The sequence below is a fragment of the Canis aureus genome, chromosome 27 (genome assembly GCF_053574225.1).
Source record: "Canis aureus isolate CA01 chromosome 27, VMU_Caureus_v.1.0, whole genome shotgun sequence".
Taxonomy (NCBI): Eukaryota; Metazoa; Chordata; class Mammalia; order Carnivora; family Canidae; genus Canis; species Canis aureus.
Genome location: NC_135637.1, coordinates 36,437,233 through 36,456,223, shown reverse-complemented (window position 1 = coordinate 36,456,223; position 18,991 = coordinate 36,437,233). Strand labels below are relative to the sequence as shown.

The 18,991-nt window shown below is 39.6% G+C and overlaps 1 long non-coding RNA gene across 1 annotated transcript in view; it reads left to right on the top strand.

Annotated features, from left to right (window-relative positions):
• LOC144299281 (uncharacterized) overlaps positions 1-18,991 on the top strand; it is a 325,504-nt gene that overhangs the window by 279,127 nt on the left and 27,386 nt on the right. The window lies entirely within an intron of this gene.

Genomic DNA, 18,991 nt, shown 5'->3' with positions numbered 1-18,991 from the left:
AAGTACCATGGCCAGATAAAATATACTTGAAGCAAAAGCTGAAAAAAAAAGTCTTACTAAAGAACAAAAGTTGGTTTTATAAACACTTTCTAGAAATGGCTATTTTTCAAAAGGAAATAGACTTCTAACCAATCTTTGCTATCAAATCCAATGTTATTGCCTTGATGTCAGGGAATGTCAAAGAAATATTCATCAAAAAAAAAAGAACAAAATAGATAAAATAGAATAGATAATCTGAAACAAAGTAAACAAAAGGGGGGAAATTGAAATCATAAATCAGAGCAAGAAGAATGAAATAATTGGGAACTGACAATTGAGATATAAAACACTGAAAAAGGGAAGTAAGTTCATATATTTCCTGACATGGTACAAAGGGCAACATTCAGAATAGAAACAGGCACTATTTTGATCAATCATTTGACAATGAGTTTATAAACAAGAATAGCAGGATAGAAAGGAACCCAAAAAGGGCCTGATAGAATTTAGGATGGCTTTCAAGATAGACCCAAAACTTTACTACTTTCTCCTAATTTTGAGAGTATTAAGTACACATTTCCCCTAGAATTGCATTTTTAAGTACACATTTTCCCAAAATAAAAAAACTAGAATAAATTCTACACATAGTAACGGCTCAATAAATGTTTGATTAAAGAATGAATTTAGAAGATCATTATATTTTATACATATGTTCATTCAAACAAGTGCTTGAGATGTTTCCCTAACTTTCAACTCCATTTTGCTGATGCTACAAGAATCTAAATGATTGTGATCTTGACACGTATCAATAGCTCCAAAAAGGGTTTTTCTTTTCTTTTTTTAATTTTTATTTATTTATGTATGATAGTCACAGAGAGAGAGAGGGAGAGACACAGGCAGTGGGAGAAGCAGGCTCCATGCACCGGGAGCCCGATGTGGGTTTGGATCCCGGGTCTCCAGGATCGTGCCCTGGGCCAAAGGCAGGCGCTAAACCGCTGCGCCACCCAGGGATCCCCCAAAAAGGGTTTTTCTATGTGGACTCAAGGAAGCACCATTTCACAATGTCTTTGATAAACTATACAAATAATGTCTAAGTCATCTTCATATCATAATATTTTTACAAAGCATTTTTTTTCTCTATAATTTTTAGAATGTAAGTTAATAATAGGAGGCTAAAAATCTTGAATGGCAATTTTTCTTTATATTAGGAAATATTACTGTTCAATAAACAATAAACAAACCAAATAACAAAGGTACCCAGGGATTCAGTTATATTAGTTTCTGTCCAAGTTTTACTGTTAATTTTTTGTATAATTACAGGTGACTCACTTAACCTCTCCCTATCCTTCATTTCCTCATCAGTAAAATTAAGATTAACAAAACTGTCTTAATTTGGGGTTACTTTGATAGTTATGATTGCCACATACTTTTTAAAGATGAAGGCTGAATGAACACCATGGTTTTTCAATTTTCAATTCCTTCTTAATTTAAATTAGGCTTAGTTTATCATATGAAAAGATAGGCGTGAATCCCAAGAGATTTGTATTAGGGGAAATATGTTTATGAAAAGCAGCCATTTTTTACATGATTATATAGTATGGCCCACCAGTTATATACATGTAAAACTCCTGGAAATATTTCATCAATAAGCAAATAATTCCGGGTTGTGTCTTTGTGTTGCCTGCAGAATGAAGACTCTACAGAATTAAGCTTTATATCCACAGCAAAATCAGATGTCCCCAGGCCTTTTCCTTAATTATGGACTTGCCTTACCATGAAATTGAAGGCAAGAAAGGAAACAAAACTCGTATCCTGTTACTAACAACTGGTCTAATGGCCAACCCTCAGGCCATTTACCTCTAATCCCTTAGACTATAAGGGCTCCACTAACATATCAAAGAAGAACCCCATAGGCTTGTCTGAGGGTAAAGGGTGAAAAGATACAGGATGTCTGGTCCTGGGACAATGAAAAAGCATTAAAGAGAAGGATCAAATGTGTTTATACTCCCTTGAGTCAACCAGACTTTTAGCCCAGCCCAAGGTACCTTGTAAGAGAGTCCTTGGGAAAAGAGGCAAGAGGAAGGAAGGTATCCATAAATTGTGTCTTCAGGTATCTTCAAAATAAGAAGAGAAAAGAACATGGAAAAAAGGATAAGAAAAGAAATAGGGTATGGTGTCCACTAAATTTGAGGGGGAAAAAAATCTGAGTCAGTGTCATCAACCAGAAATCCTGTCCTAATCTGGGAGCCAACAGGATGATGAAAGAGACAACAGAAACAAATTTCCCACTGGAACTGAACACAGTGATCAGAAAACAAGTGGATTATGTCTTCAGTGTCAGAGGAAAAGATAAAAAATATGAGGTGTAAAACAATTGATTTAAAAAAAAATGTGTTGATTGCAAGGACACAGAAGACATTGGGGTTGCTCCCTTAAACAAGCAAGGGAAAATCTGAGTCTGTTATTTTCAGCTATTTTGCTTCTGACAACTAAACCAGAGTGATCAACTTTACTATTATTATTATGACTGAATTTTATGGGATGCTAGGAACAAGAACAAAAAAAGCACTGAATTTTGTGGAAATATGACAAGGAAAGGGGACCAAAAAAAAAAAACGGGAATGAACTTCTATATTAAGGTTTTGTTTAGAGCCATTTATTTACTTAACAGGTGGCATATAAAAACTATATTATACTACTGAAGCTCCATGACTTAATACTGTAGGTTTTATAATAAATTTGGACACTTTTGTTTTCTATAAAGCATTTGCCTTGTCTGCTGAATCTGAAAGTAAAATGAATTTACTTAGTTGTGAGTTGATCTCACAAGTCTATTTAGTTACAACTTCTAGTTCTCCAAACTAATTATTATGAATCCTAAAAGCCAACTTTCACCCTGCTTGATGATTTAACATGCTTTATGATTAATTTTTCTACTTAGGCAATTGCCTCATCTTTTGAGAAGAAACAATTTAGCATTAAGCGACAGTGCTTTTTCTCATGTGGCTCTCTTTAATATCTGTGCCTGGATGACTCTTGCACTTCTTATCATTTCCACTACAGTAGTCAAATATCTGCAGAAATCTGGATTCTTTTATGAATTTAACAGGGACAGAGTTGGGAAAATGAATCAGTTTGACAAATGCATCTTTATTGGATTTTATGACTTATCCATAACTCTTCTAGAGACACTCTTCGGGAGATAGGAGAAATAAGCAGAGCATAAAAATATACCATTAAAATTCAAAATGTTGGATATAGAGTGAATATAAAACATCTAAGGGATTGTACAAGTTAGGGAGAAGAGTTAATAAAAATGAAAAAGATGAACAAAGTCCTTGGAGTCAGTTAATAATAGTAAAACAATTCAACACGAGGACAACAGGGTATGGATATACATGTTTATGATGAAATTATCTTTCAAGATGCCAAATTTAAATTAAATGAAACCAGCAAAAGATTGCTTCTTATATCCTCAAACTCAAGATTGATGGAGAAAGATAGTGAAAGGATTGATAGAAGCATATGTAGCATTTGTAGAAGCATACGCTACTGCAAAAATTAATGGGGAAACAATGAAACTAAACGTTAGAGCTCTGCAGAGATGGAGAAGCTTCCAGACTCAGGGAAAATCACTCCTACCCTGATAATCAATAATGACAGTATTGTTTTCCATATGGAAAGAAAACCTGTGGTTTTAGTCATAGACTTATCATTGAAGTAAAGGCAACCAAAACAAACAAAAACCCCCAAAACCTGTCCTTTCATAATGATGAAATGAGTTGGTTAAATGTCTAAGGACCCTCCTGAAGATTTCCCACATGAGAAGAACCCTCTTCCTTTCTGAAATTTGTCCCACAGACGTCCGCTTGGATCTATGTTTTGTGTAACTGCTCTAGGTTTTCTTATGCTCATACTAAGGCAGCACGAAGAATTCCTGACTAGAATTTTTAAAACTCCTTTTCCTTATTGAATTTATTTTTTTCTTTGTGAAAGTTAGTTCTGGGGGCACCTGGGTGGTTCAGTGTTGTCTAGTGTTTGAGCATCTGCCTTTGGCTCAGGGCGTGATCCTGGGGTCCTGGGATCGAGTCCTGCATCGGGTTCCTCACAGGGAGCCTGCTTCTCCCTCTGCCTGTGTCTCTGCCTCTCTGTGTGTCTCATGAATAAATAAATAAAATCTTTAGAAAAAAATTTTCAGTTAGTTTTGTACTGTTTGTATCTAATTACATTTCCAATTTTAAGCCTTTCTGATGGACGCAACAGACAAATCTGTAGTTAAATGTATATTTGTTATAAAATAAACCCGTTTTCTTTCTTTAAGTCACATTCAATGAACAAATACTTCAACAATACTCTAAAAGCATAGTTGCTTTTCAGTTATATCGGCAATATTAATAATTTTCAAACTAATTTGAGTTTAAGTTTTCTTTTATGCCCACCCACCAATTGTCAGGGGAAAAATATATGTAACATAGCAAGAGGGAAATTAGCCTATTATTTGCAAACCAATGAGTGTTGCATGCTAGTACTTGTGGAAAAGAAGGAAGAAGTCTGTTGTGCTCCTTCATGTGTGAATGCCTTCACTCCACAACAGCAAATGTACCCTCCAGAAGAAGGACTTCCGTTTATGGCTCTAATCAATTTTGTCCTTATGTTCTCTTCCTCCCAGCAACAGCTACTCCTTCTGACAGTCTCAGGACCACTGGATAACTTAGCACTCTCCTTTCTCCAACAGGATTTTCTTTTACAACCAGAAGAAAAACAGCCCCTTTTAGTGGAAGACTCTGCTTTTCAGTGAGCTTTGAAATCATCCTTGTTAGGATTTTTACAGTTATTTGCACAGAAAACCCTTTCTTCATCCCCAAATCTCCATAACACTAGCCCCCTATGCCTGTGGTTTTGCCTTGTTTAATCTAACAAGAGACTTGTTTTTCATGTTAACACACCTTTCTCTAATTGTAAATAACCCTGTGCAGGGCACCTGTCCCCCCTCTAGCATGATTTTATTCTACTTGCTGGGAAATTGATTCTTCTCTGGAGAAGAAGAATACTCCTATGAAAAGCAGTTAGCAATCTTTTAGATTTCGTTCCTGAGGTTCCAGAAAGCAAGCCAGTTTACCGAGAGCTAATTTGCCAAAAGTCAATTCACCCAGTATGTACTAAATGCCCAATTTATGGAACTTCCTCTTGACAGTCTCCCACAGATGAGGGATCCCCCTTTCATAGCCTCAGCTCTCACCGTGTGGTAGAGAAGTAAATGCAATAAACCTTAAAAGACTCTTAGCAAAATAAAATGGGAGCCAGATAACTAAACTTTATAGAGATCTTCAAAAGTTTCAGAAATCAAAAAAAAAAAATATATGCATTGCTCTAAATGTTATAAATGTTTAAAGAAACGTGCAAATGTATCTAATAGGTCATTCAGAAATTATCCCAATTGATAAACTTGATTTTGGTGAGTTGAATTTAGACAAATAGATTTATATTTGAAGTTTCAAGGTTTTGGGTGTGGGGGGGTATATATTATCAATCTATAATTTTGAGGTTATCTATGTGAGAAGCCAAAGTGAAGACGAGGTCATAGGGTTCTTACCCAGAATACATGCGTACACCACTCCAGGTATCTCCTAATATCAAAATCAGAGCCTCTCATTTCCCCCAGGGTGGAGAAGGAAGGGAAACAGGAGAGCATAGGGTACTTCCTTGCCCTTCCTCTGTACCTTGGGGACCACACAAGCTCCTTTCCTTGCTGTAGGAAGACTGTGTTCATGAGAACACTCATCTAGCATCCGCTGCTCAAACAACTTTCCCAGTGCAAGAAGCACACAACTAGCTCAGCTCTGGGGACAAGGCTGCTTCAGGTGAGCAGAGTCCACTGGAAGCCCCCTCCCCCTGGGAGGCCAACTGTCCAGCTGAGTCCCTGGCCTACTCTGCTGGGTCTTTACTCCAAAGGATCAAGTTTGTTCCCTTGCTGGCTTTCTCTCTATTCTCCTTCCACTTCTCTAGTATCTAAATCTTAGTTCATTGCACCTTCAGATGGTGCAGTCATGTGACCAAATGCCTAGTATATCTAACTACTCATCCTACCAACCAGCGACCCTCTGTACCCTGCACACACCAGGGCCACCCATCATGAGTCCTTAGGTTTATTCATCCATTCATTTTTACACTTTGAAGGACAAGGTTACTGTCCATCAGTTGTTACTGAAAGAGGCAATGAATTTCCAAGGCCACAGGCCTCCGCTCTAAGAGCCTGGCTGCTAGAATTTGGCTGCTTTGTATAACATTTGTTTTGGGGACGATAGACATAATCCTCCTACTTCTAGGACAAATATATCTTTTTGGTACTCAATTAAGGTGTGATAGTACTTCCTAGAAAGATGAAAGCCAGGGTATCTCTCATCCAACCAAAAATAAATGAGCAAAATCAGCCCTCTAATACCAAAATGTCAAAATATTAGCACGAGAGAATTACCATATAGCATTAGGCTAAAAAACAGAGGCAAATAGTAACCAAAAAAAAAAAAAAAAAAAACGATCTTTTTGGTTTGCATATGGCTTGCCATCTTCTTTAGTAATTGTTTTGGTTTGAATCTTTGCTTTTTCTTCTCCTTCTTCTTCTTCTTCTTCTTCTTCTTCTTCTTCTTCTTCTTCTTCTTCTTCTCCATCTCTTATTTTCTGACCCAAATCATACCACTCTCTCCCTTATACTTATTTCCTGAGTAACAGGAAAAATAACAACAGGAATAGTAATATATGAGCCTAATGAATATCAGGCCATAATCTTCACTAGAGCCCTCTGAGATAGATGTTGTAGTTTTATTTGCTGATAAGCAAACAACAGCGCAGGAAGGATGTGTAACTTGCCTTTGGTCACACAGCAACTAAGACCAAAGTCAATGTTGGAAACTAGATGTATGTGAGCCAAAAGCCTGTGGTCTAAACTTGGTTTTTACCATCTCTCAAGACTATAAACTTGAGATCTTTTACCAACTTCCATAACACTGGAAGTAAATATATTTAAGGTAAAGTTTTTCAAGAATCATCTTTGTCAGATATGCTTTCTGTTTGCTCTATTACAGGTATGCTGCTCCAGCGAATGCACAATATCCCCCAGTGTAGTCCAATATAAGCCTATCCTATTTTTGAAATTGCATCTGAGCAGTGGATGTTTTTAGAGATAGTTTGTAATCAGCCAATGCTGGTGGCTCTGCTGGTTATGAGTGGTCCACTCTGACACCAAGAAAATGCACTCCAATTCCTTTGTTGCTGCAGAGCAGTAGCTTGGTGTAGAGCATCAACTCCATGTAGAGCATCAGTCAGAAAGGAAGAAGCAGCTATGTGACTTCCATGTCCATCCAGCAATCTCAAAGACAAGCACATGTTGAAAACACTATTTTCTGATCAACTTTCTGAAGCAGTCATAATAAGGCTTCTACTTAGAGTTTTTATTTCCCCTGGTTTGTTTAAGTGTTTCATAGCTTGGAGATGGTCACATCCCTCCCAATAAGAGAATCTGAAAGAACCAGGAGAGTCAGTAAGCGTGAAGTGGTTATGTAATTTCAATCTTTGAGGTTTCTGTTTCAGATTATTTGTGAGTGAAGGTTTGGTCCTTTTCTGAGCAACTGAGGCAGAAAATCAACATTCACTGTGTCTTCTCTCTCAAAAACTATTGTTTAAATAGTATTAGAATATGGTGCAAACATATCTACTCTTTCTTCAGGTTTGTTGGACCTGGGATTCTTCTTAGGTCATGGGGTTAAATATATGCATGGACTATAACTGATAAACTACACAAGTGTTATCAGAGTAAAATACTGGTATTTTCCACAACCAGCAATCAACTGTTATCAACAACGTCACATCAGCAGAAAAAACTTCTATCAAGATAGGCACAGTCATCTGGCAAAATGCCTAAGATAGCAGAGGAGGAAATAGAAGACGTGCAAATGAAGACCTGTTAACAGACAGGTTCTGGATGCAAGTGCCAGAGTAAGCATGAATGCAAGAAGAAGAAGAGATAAGAAAGAAAAAGAGGATTAAGGAGAATGGAGAAGGGTCTACATGAGGAAAATGAGTGCAGACTCTGGGAGAAAATATTAGAGACATGATAAAACCAGCCCCTTCTGTAAATTCATGGTCCCCATCATCTCCTTTGTTAGCCTGGGAACACGCCCTCCTCATCGTAGAGGCTGGAGTGAATATCCCTCCGTTGTGAGGTGTCTTGTAGCCCACGACCCCTTCATCCCTCTCACGTGTGAACCCTGTAAAAAGGATCCTGGTCTACCTTCCTATTCCCAGCCCTTCCCTCTTGCTGCTCCGTGGTGCTGCCATGTGCTCACCTGCATCACCACCACCCCACGGTCTTCTCTACCCATCCCTATGATCTCTCAGTTACTGCCTTACTCTCGTCCTGCAGAATTTCACACTGTTGGCTCCTCACTTCCTTTTCAAAACTGCTCATTCTTGATTTCCTCTTCTCTCCATTGTCTTCTGATGATCTGATGGCTCAGTTTGTTCTTCAAGTCTTCCTGCCTCACCCCTTACATATTGTTTCTGATAATTCCACCTTCGACCTGTGTTATTTCCCGTTAGCTTGAGGCGTGGGGATCACCCGACCTTTAACTCTCACTATATTTCCGATGAATTCCAATCAGTGACCGTAGCCCAACCATGCTAGCTCCAGGTTGAACTGCGTATGGTACACATCTACCAGTGGAATTGGCATAGGAAGCCAATTCCTTTGCCAGGTTCCTTCCTATTCTCTATGTAGGAGAGAAAGGAAGGATCAAGCGTCCTCAATCATCTGATTCACCAACATCAATGATTTCATGCCAACCAGAATTCAATTTCCTCTATCCCATCTGCAAGTGACCTAGAAAAGTTGCTTAACCCTCCTTGCTGTAAGTTTCCTACCTCCAGTGATTGCAGTAAGAAATAATGAGGAAATGCTTGTAAAGGTAAATAGCTCATTACTTGACACATAGAAAACACTCATCGTAATTATTAGTCATTCGTGTTTTAGAAATCGGGATGGGGAGGAGGAAGAGAAGCAAGGATACTATGGAAGTCTAATTTAAGTAAATCCATTATAATGCAGGTTTCATTTTGGGGATCCAAACACCATAAATCTGTAACCCATGAGTGAAAACCACTCAGGTAACATTATGATGGTCTCGTATCCAGTTCTGAGCTCCAGCATCTACATATCTCATGAGCACTCACACTAAGTTCCATCTGCAGGAAAGATAAAATTGGCCAAGCCAGGAGAATGTTTAGGACTCTCCAGTGTCCAAGACTCTGCATCCAAGTGATTAAGTTCCTCATGAAAGCCTTGATCCCCTTTCCTACTATTAGTGAAGCTCCACTTTCTATCCCACTGCGAAGTTCTCCCTTCCAAGAAGCTGAAGCTGATTGAAGTCAAAAGGACTTGGGTATAAGTGAACAGACAGCAGCTCTTTGCTCCCACTTTCTACCTTCTCTCCACCCAAGGGCTTTCTTCTCTCCTTTCCTTTGAAGACAGAGGTGCTGTACACTGATGAGGCAAGCCTTCAACCAACATCTGTGATGAAATTTGGAGAACTCATTTGGATTTCAAATACACTGTCTGCATTATCAGCCATTAGGTAATCTGCCAAAAATAATAAGAGATTCCTTTCCACAGAAAGAAGGCGCTAATGATTATCTTCAGATTTCTACCACTTGCTTTACTGTGATGTAGCTTGTCTCTTTTTGCTACTCCAATTTCATTTTCATGAACTCTGCTTTTTGAAGTTTTTGTCAAATAGTAAAAGATTCAAATAGAATACCATTGAAGAGAGCAGAGAACAGCAAAATAGAGTCATCACCAGCTCCTGATACATTAATTCAGGCTTCTGTCTTTGTGTTACATCCTCACCATCTTTCAGGAAGTAGAGAAAAGCACCTATACTCACACTTCCCAAGATTATGTCAGAGATAATGATCACTTGGATGATTTTCTCCTCATCTGAAGGGAAAGCTTCAGAAGCGTTCTATATTGCTACAAAACAATCAATATTGGGCAAAACTGAACTATTTGAAATAGCCAAAAAGAAGTAAGGAGTCAATTATTATTTTTTATAAAGATTTTATTTATTTATTCATGAAAGACACACAGAGAGAAAGGCAGAGACATAGGCAGAAGGAGAAGCAGGCTCCATGCAGGGAGTCCAATGTGGGACTTGATCCAGGACTCCAGGATCACGCCCTGAGCTGAAGGCAGACGCTTAACTGCTGAGCCACCCAGGCATCCCAGTAATGAGTAAATTAAACTGCATTTGGTCCCCATGAGTAGAGAGATGAACATGTTGCTTGTTTGAAAAGGGATGAGCAAGCAGAACAATGGGCAGGCACCAATACTGTGCTGCATTTGTCAAAGGCATGGGCTTTTGCAAACACTCAAACTGTGACCCAAATATGAAATGTGTAGTTTGATTGAAGAGTGGATCCTGTGAATGTTTTCTTTAGTGATAACTGGTCTATTCTCTTCTTTTTCTCTAATCTTAAAGGAAGGAGGGTTAGGATGCTTTTCCCGAACAGAACCAGTTGTGGCTTGATCTATCATCCCATTTAACCCAGCCATGGGGAATCCATCTTACTTGATTAATGAGAATAATAATATGCCACTCTCCTGGAGAAAATAAATGAAATTGGATAATGACCTATCATATGATGGTATTCTGCATAGAGTCCTGCTAAAGTAGTCATTGGAATAACACCTGATAATTAAAATGTGTCTCTAGCTTAAAGAGCATAATAGTAATTGTTTCTGCCCTTTACTTTCCTTCAAAGTTCAACTTTATTTTTTTATTTATTTTTATTTTTTTATTTTTCAAAGTTCAACTTTAATTTCACCTCCTCCGTGAAGCATTCTGTGATTTTCCTAATATTGACTGTGAATTTTTCTTCCTGTAAAGATCACACGATATTAATGACACCACTGATATGATTGTTGTTCATCCATTTATCAGCGGATGGACAGGAGGGTTGTGTTCACTCTTTGGCTACTATGAACCTTCATGTGCAAGTTTTTACATAGATGTATGTCTTCCCTCCTCTTGGGTGTGTGCTTAGGAGTGGAAGTGCAAGTGTGGTAGACAGAAACAGAGATCCTCAGATATGTTCACAGCCTAATTCCCTAATCTGTGATTACATTCAGGTAAATGGGAAGGGTTGCCCATGAAAGTAAGATTGCTAATAAATTGATCTGAAGATAGATTATCCTAGATTACCCGTGAGCCCAATCTAATCACATGTCCATAAAAGTGGAGGAAAGAGACAGAAGAGGCTGAAATAACCTATTATGAAAAGAATTCAACCTAGCACAGCTTACTCTGAAAATGGGGACGTGGGGAGGATGGGCAGGAGCTTAGGAATGCAGACAGCTTCTAGAAGAGGAAAAGCCGAAGGAAGTGGTTCACCCCTGGAGCTCCTATAGAAGACATGCAGAACGTGAGTTGTGTGAGAATTCAGAGCAGTAGGATAATAGTGTATGTACTTGATAAACCACCACGTTTGTGGTGATTTTTTTGCAGGGGCAATGGGGAATAAGACACAGGTAATACAACACCTGTAAGCATAACTGCAAAGGAATTGCTAAACTTTTTTCAAAGCAGCTGCACCATTTTGCATTCCCACCGACAGACAAGAGTTACATTTCTTCTTACATTTCTTCACCTCTTCACCAAAGCTCATTATTGCTGGTCTTTTTGAATATAGCTGTCCTCATGGGTATGAAGTGCTATGTTGTCATTTTGATTTTTTTTTTTTCACATTTCTTTAGCAGGGGGAGGGAGTTTGTACTTTTTTCCTCTTAAACACCAGCACCAAGTATTTTTCTAGGAAATAAAAAAAATGTACTTTCAAAGATAAATAACAATTTAAAAAGTAAAAGTAAGCTTTTATAAAAATATGGAAAAATATCTAAACAATTTTCAAAATTTGTCACTATCAAGAGTGGACTTTATTGAACACTGTTTCCTGCAGGAAATCTCTCTGTGAGAGATTCACTGTCTTACTGGCCCCATCTCTTTAAATCTCCTGGATTCATACTCTCTTATGTAATGTTTCAGTTTCTCTCAATAAAGAGGGGTGCCTATTTTCCCAATCCTTGTTTCCTGGTGACTTGCCAACACAATGTGGCAGAGGAGGCAGCGTGTCCTTCTCAACCCTAGGACTCAGGAGGCTTTGTGCGGTGCTGTGTGTTTCTGTCCCTCAGCCATTGCTAGGAGGATGAGAAACATGTGGAGTATAACCAAGGGTATTTAGGCATGTGCTTCAAAACTTCCTGAGGTTTTTAAAGCACATTTCCCAGATTTAAATTGTCAGTGAAGTCTTTGACTAACCAGGCTTGTTTATTCGGTATGTTAAGTTACTCGGGAAGCCCAATAAGGATAGACCTTATTAATAGACCTTAATAAGTCAAACCAATAAGGATAGACCTCAGGTTATGTTTGGGTAAATGCTCTAATTATCCCAGAGATATGACATGCAATTCCTAAAGTTTTAATATGTTCTGGTAAAAGATCATCTCTTAACATTCCAATTATTAAAATGTTACATGTCACAGAAATACCGGGATTTCCTTGCCAACTATATATGAGCTCTCATCAGATCTTTAACCATGTCCATTTCAGAGTTTTTGTCATTTGTAATTGTACTTATTCTCTTGCAAAATGTGCTTCATCTTCAAGGGGATTTATAAAAAGGACTTTTAGGACAAATACAGGTTTTTAGTATCATTAAAATCATAAAGCTAAAATGGGTAAGAATTTCCAGAACTAACTAAACTGAGGAAGATTATAGTTTGTGACTCTTGTTTGAAACATTACTGATTCTCTAATCTTTGCTCTTCCAGAATCTCTAATCTTTGCTCTTCCAGAATCTTGCTCTTAAGATATCTATGACTTACAGAAATGTGATAGAATATTCATTTTTGAACAAATTGAAGCATTTAACTTTTCTCCCTACCTGAACTCTCTGAAATTCAAGAAGTCTCTGAATATTCCTTCTTCCATAGCAACCATGTCGTTTGCATAGTTCTCCTTGTAACAGGACACCCTTGGAAACATTGGTTATTATACCAAGGCTTTGACTGGAATGTCATATTTGAGAGAGAGAAGCATAGACTCAGATATGATCAGACAGCTTTAAGGAACTGAGGTTGACTTTGACACCTGGAGCCATAAGTCCCCTTGGAAATATTGGCCTGATACCTGGTTACAGAGATCCCAGCGGCAGGTGAGTAACGACTCTTATTCCTGGCAGGTACAGGGACCTCAGGATGCTTTGGGTACCTCGTGAAGAGGAATTCCCCCAAATCTACAGGTATTGCAGGCACATCTGATGGCAAGTACTGGGCTTGGCTTCTGGCCTGGAGAGGATACTGAGAGTTCAATCTAGATTCCTTATAAAAGATTCCAGCCAAGCAGATTCTGAATCTACATGATCAAACGTTATTCTTGCTGAGCTTATAAAAATAATTAGAACAAGTTTGTTAAAATTGGACTTGTTTCACAAACAAATTAGTCTTGATTTGGCTATCTCTGGAAATGAAAGTGATTATAGAGAAAAATTATGTTTCAGTAGCACATCTTTGTAAATATTAAATTTTTTCTTAAATATCTGGCTATGGCTCTCCAACTAAGGTTTCCAGTCTTCTCCCATCTCTTGACTTAAAGTCACTAAAAACTAAAACGTCTTTTTCCTAAAAGCTCTAAAAACAAATGATGGAAAACTTGTAAAATTTCAGAGAAATTGCCACAATAGCTCATGTATGGATAATCTTCTTGCTTGTTATTCAGTGGGGATAATAACAGGACCCCAGTGGCATATGATTATTTGAACTGAAAAATAGGATTCTCCAACAATTGTATAACTCAACCATCACCTTGACCAGTTCTATGTAGCTGGGATAACAAAATCGCTCCTTAAAAGCCAGAGTGTACCCCCGCCCCGTGGGGCTAACCACGGACTTGTGGAGATGTTGGATGATCCCACTTTCCTTATGATTGCATTGGATGATGCACTTGGGGATGTCCTCATCTCCTGAGACAAGTCTTCTTCCATTTGCCAGAGATTTCTTGTAATTAGGATATTGTTAACGCTGGACCTCAAACAAAGGGGGCTTCTGGATGGTTTTATTCCTTAGTCATATTTATCCTGAAGCAACCTCTATTGATATAAAATTGCAAATGGAGGCTTTAGCCAAGTGTACAACAGCCACCTTTAACCAGACCCAACTCGTGGTCACCCACACATTCAAAGGGTGGCCATCCAAAACCAAATTGCGTTTGATATTTCACCGCAGTTCAAGGAGGCCCAGAATTAAATGACTGGCTCCTGACAGGACCCAGTGGCTCTGTTCCTCTAACTTGTGGCCACAGCTTCCTCCAGGCTGGTAGGCCACTGGATTCTGTGTTTCGCCTGGATGCACAGATATATTATTAAAACCATTACCAACCCAGCCAACCTTCCAAATTTAAAACAACAGTGGTGACCCTCTGTATTTCATTGATTTGACCGCCTAGCATCCATCTTTGTTCCCTCTTTGGGACTGGATGATGTTGTTTGGAACATGGAAGCTCTTGATAAGTACACAGTCGAAGCCCTCAATGACACTAGGAATAGTATTTCCCTATTAAAGACTAAAATAACGCAAATACATAAAAATACATAGATTGGCATGAGATGCTCTAACTGCTATACGCAGTGAAACGCATGCTAACATAACAACAGGATGCTATGTGCACGTTCCAGATTACCGCAGAAATATTTCTGGATTTCTAACTGACGTGGATACTCAAGATGGTGCTTTAAGCAATCCCTCTCTTTCCTTTTGTGACTGGTTAAAACTCCTGGACTTCAGGAAAGTTGTGGTCAACTATCAAAGGTCTTATGCAGGCTTCTCTTTCTCATAATATTATTAATCGAATTTTGTTGTCATTTCCATTGTCTCCCTGCCTGGTGCCAAGACTTTCCCAGACATGACTTCCAACTACTCAGGGAGGCTCATGTGTGTTTTCCATGTGGGATCCAACTGCCTCTCTCATTCCCAACTCCCCGATATGGTTCCTGACTGACACACAGTGACGCACAGGCAGGGACCTCTCTTTGCCCCTGTTCAGCAGGAAGAAGGTACAGAAGATGAGAACTCCCGCCTTCAACAACTTTAATGATTTAAGGGTCAGAATTTTTCAGGGGGAAATGATGAGGGAGCAGAAGGCCTCTGAGGACCAAGCCCAGGCTGACATTCCACAAACTCCCACTCCCAGGTGGGATGCCTGTGATGTTCCCCAGCCCCCCCCCCGCCAGCCCCCCCCCCCCCCCCGCTGGCTGCCCTAAAGCCAAGGGAAGGGACAACAAACACTTGTGTGAATCTTGACAGATTGTCTTCATTCAGCCAGCCTTCCCTTCCCCCAAGCTCGGTGGGGGTCTGAGACCACAAGGGCTCCTCAGATGTTTTCTGAGCTTGCCTTGTACTTTTTCTACATGTGCCTGCAGGCTTCTAAATTCCTCAGCACATAGAAGTGCTTTGAAATTCCCTAATGTCTCCAGGAAATCCTCCCAGGCTCTTCTTCTCTGGCTTTAGGATGGGCTGGGAAACATCTCAAGGACAGCCCCAAGCAGTTGCAAGTTGTCCCCTCCACTTCCAAAGCTCCCAGCAGCACCTGCACTTTTCCAGCCCGGATGAGGTCTGAGTTAGTGAAACAGAAACAGGTGCCTGTGTGGGAACTTCCGGTGAGAGCAAACAAGGCCACCGTGTGTGCACAAGGCAGGCTCTGCTCCTAGAACCAGGGCCAGCGTTCCCATTGGGCTCTCCATCCAGCTGGGGGGACAGGCTGGGGGCACATGGAAACATCACGGAACTTTTCTACCAGCTCGAAGTTGCCTTTTTCTGAATCCAGCAGTAATTAGCTTGGTTGCCGTAAACTTTGTCTCCTAGACTTTTGACAAAGTTGGCTATGACAGTTTCTGGATACTTTTCAACGTTTTTGTATTTTTTGTATTGGTTTAAGGGAAGTAGGAGCTGCCTTTTCTGTCATTTTTCTGATGTCACTGACATCTTTTTTTTTTTTTTTGAAAGGCAAAATTTTATGCCCAAATCATTTATTATTGTATGGTAAAAAAAAAAAAAAAATCTGTGAAGTCATCTGTTTCCAGGGATATTAAAATGGAAATACACATTTTCCACCCTGTTCAGGGCCATAAAAATAAAAGATAATAGTTACCAATCGTGCCCAAGTAACCTCAGAATTTTGCAATATTGACAGCCTTTAAAAATTCAGACTCTTTCTATTACCCTTGTATGTCATGTTAGCCTTAAGAAGGGAATCATTTATCACAAGTATCTTATCATAAAAATCAAGACAGAAGTATGAAATAGTAACAAATATGTGATGACAAACATGTTCGAGTATGAACTGGCACGTGGGCACATGTACCCTGTTTATACCCAAGGTCAACCCTTGTGGCGAGGAGCAAACACCCAGCACGTGCACACCTGCCTTCAGGAAACTGTCTTCACTGGGTATATACAGAGTATGATGTGAGTTATGCTCAGCACTAACTGGGAAGATAGGATTTTGATCCCCTCGTTAATACATTTGAGAACAACATGGCTTTTGAATTACCAGCATTCTCTCATCATGGGCCCAAGGTTTGGATCTGCTAATGGATATTGGAGAATATTTCATCTTGGTCTGGCCACTCTCCTCCCTTTCTGAGAGAGGGGACGAGGAGGCCCGGACAGGTAGCCTGGAAATCGATGGTGATGGTTTGGGCAGGAAGAGCTGCACCCTGCCCTCTCTCGGGGCGTCCCAGGCAGGGGTGCTGGCCAGGCCCAGGGGGGCCTCAAGAGCTGCCCTGGCCTCTGCACGTGCTGTGACATCAGAGAGGTGAGACTGGCCCAGGCGACACACGACGTTCCCGTTTGTCTTCATGAGGCAATATCTTATAGTTTTTACACCTCCAAGAAAGCTGGAGGTGTTGGCCAAGAAGGAGCAAGAGGGTGGGAGAAAGAGAGAAGATGTGTGGCATTGTCTTGGGTCATGACAGGAGGGACTGTGGAGGAGTGACTGTGAGGACCAGGCCGGAGACTGTGGAGCTTGGGCACGCACTACCTCGGGCAGACGCCCACAGATGGTCAGGTGAGCCCACCTGACAGCCCAGCCACAGTGAGTGACAATGATGGGACAGTCAGTGACGGGTTTACATGTCACTAAACAAAATCCAGCACATACATCAAAGATACTGTCTGGCCTTGGCAGAAGAGGCACTTCGCAACAATTGACAGAAAAAGAATATTTCTTTTGCACACCTGGGTACACGCTTTATAAAAGTAAAACATTCTGGACTAGAAGAAATCTTAAAGCTTGGATTTAGCCCATAAAGGAGCCCAAGCCTGGTGAGGTCAGGAGACTTCACAGACCTCCTCAGGGAGTTAGCGACCCCGGGGCCTAGTGTCCTGTCCCCACTTCACACTGTCCTCTGTCCTCTGCAAGCTGCACCACAATCATCTGTTCACAGAGAGGCCTGGCAGCAGCTGTGAAGACACTACCCCAGCTCACCAGCTTTCTCCTCACTTCCAGACTGTTCAGAACGTGCCATCTGGGTATTAGAAGCCATGTCTAGTTCCAGGCTTGCCAGAGGCAAGGAAGAGGACACATTGGTATCATCATGACTCAAAACAAGCAGTTAAGACCACTTTTGAATATTTTATCATCAACCTGTCTAATGGATACTTTTAAATTGGGTAGAAAGTCAATCTAGAATAACTGTGACTTAAATCTGAAATGACAAATGTACTTGGCAAAAATGCAAATTGCAACTAGAAAGCAATCAGACCAGATATTTTTCTAGACACTTGTTAAAAAAAATATTTTTTATATAAATGCTTTCATACATGCCATTTCAAAGTTTTATTATTAGACTGTTTCTTGCAGGTAAGAGTGAATAAAACCCTTTCCTGTCCTTCTGATTATTTGTTACAATTGTGTAACTTTGTACAGAATTGTACAATTCTGCATAAGCAGAAGTATGAGCATGTGCAAAATCTTATAAATTTTGTGCATTTTTTTGTATTTTATATCATACTAATTTTGATAATTTTTCTGATCTAATAACCTTCATTTCCTAACTTCAAGTCTGACTTTTTTCCTACTTTTAAGCTTTACGTGTTTCACATGTGGCTCCTTCTAAGCCATTCTTTCCTAAAATTGATAAATGGATATTTTATCTTATGTAGTCAATAATACTTAATTTAGTTTTCTTTTGGCATATTTCTAGAAGTCGCCTATTCATTCTACTAACCACAGGAACCATAAGTAACAGTGAATAAAAATCAGCTCATGCAAATAATTTTTATACCCATCAGGACATTTGATACTCAAAACAATCTAGTAAGGTGGAAATCATTGAAAAAATAAGAATAACAGTAGTTAACATCAGAGTATTATTGACAGGTGAGTTTATTTATCATTCTCAATTAAAGATGATTAAAAAAATTGGGGGGACTTTAAATTGCCAAGGTCAGATAGCTGATATCCCATACATATTTCAACTCAAGTGTTAACAGAGAATATTATTTTAGAATAAACGCATCTTCAACATAAACTTAAGAAAAATACTTAATGAATATAAAGTGATAATGAAAAAATTCAAGGTGACATTCTTCAATCATGAGTAGAGGGAAAAAACCTGAGTTAGCAGTATTGCCCAGAAGATGTGCGTCCACTTCTCTGATCATGCCAAGAGGCCACCACAGGCTTTGAGAGTGATGTGGTGGTAGGAGATGCTCACGAGGAAAATGAAGTCATAAAGCCTGTCCTGGGAGTACTGTTCTGAAAAAGGCAGCTATGTGCTTAGATAGACAGCTGCGAGGGCCCAGTGGTTAGATTCGAGGATATTTAACCTCTCTACATCTGAACTTTGAAAGAAGCGTGTATTGGGATCCTGCTTTGGGGTAAGATGCAGCAGGGTGCAGTATCCCAAAGTT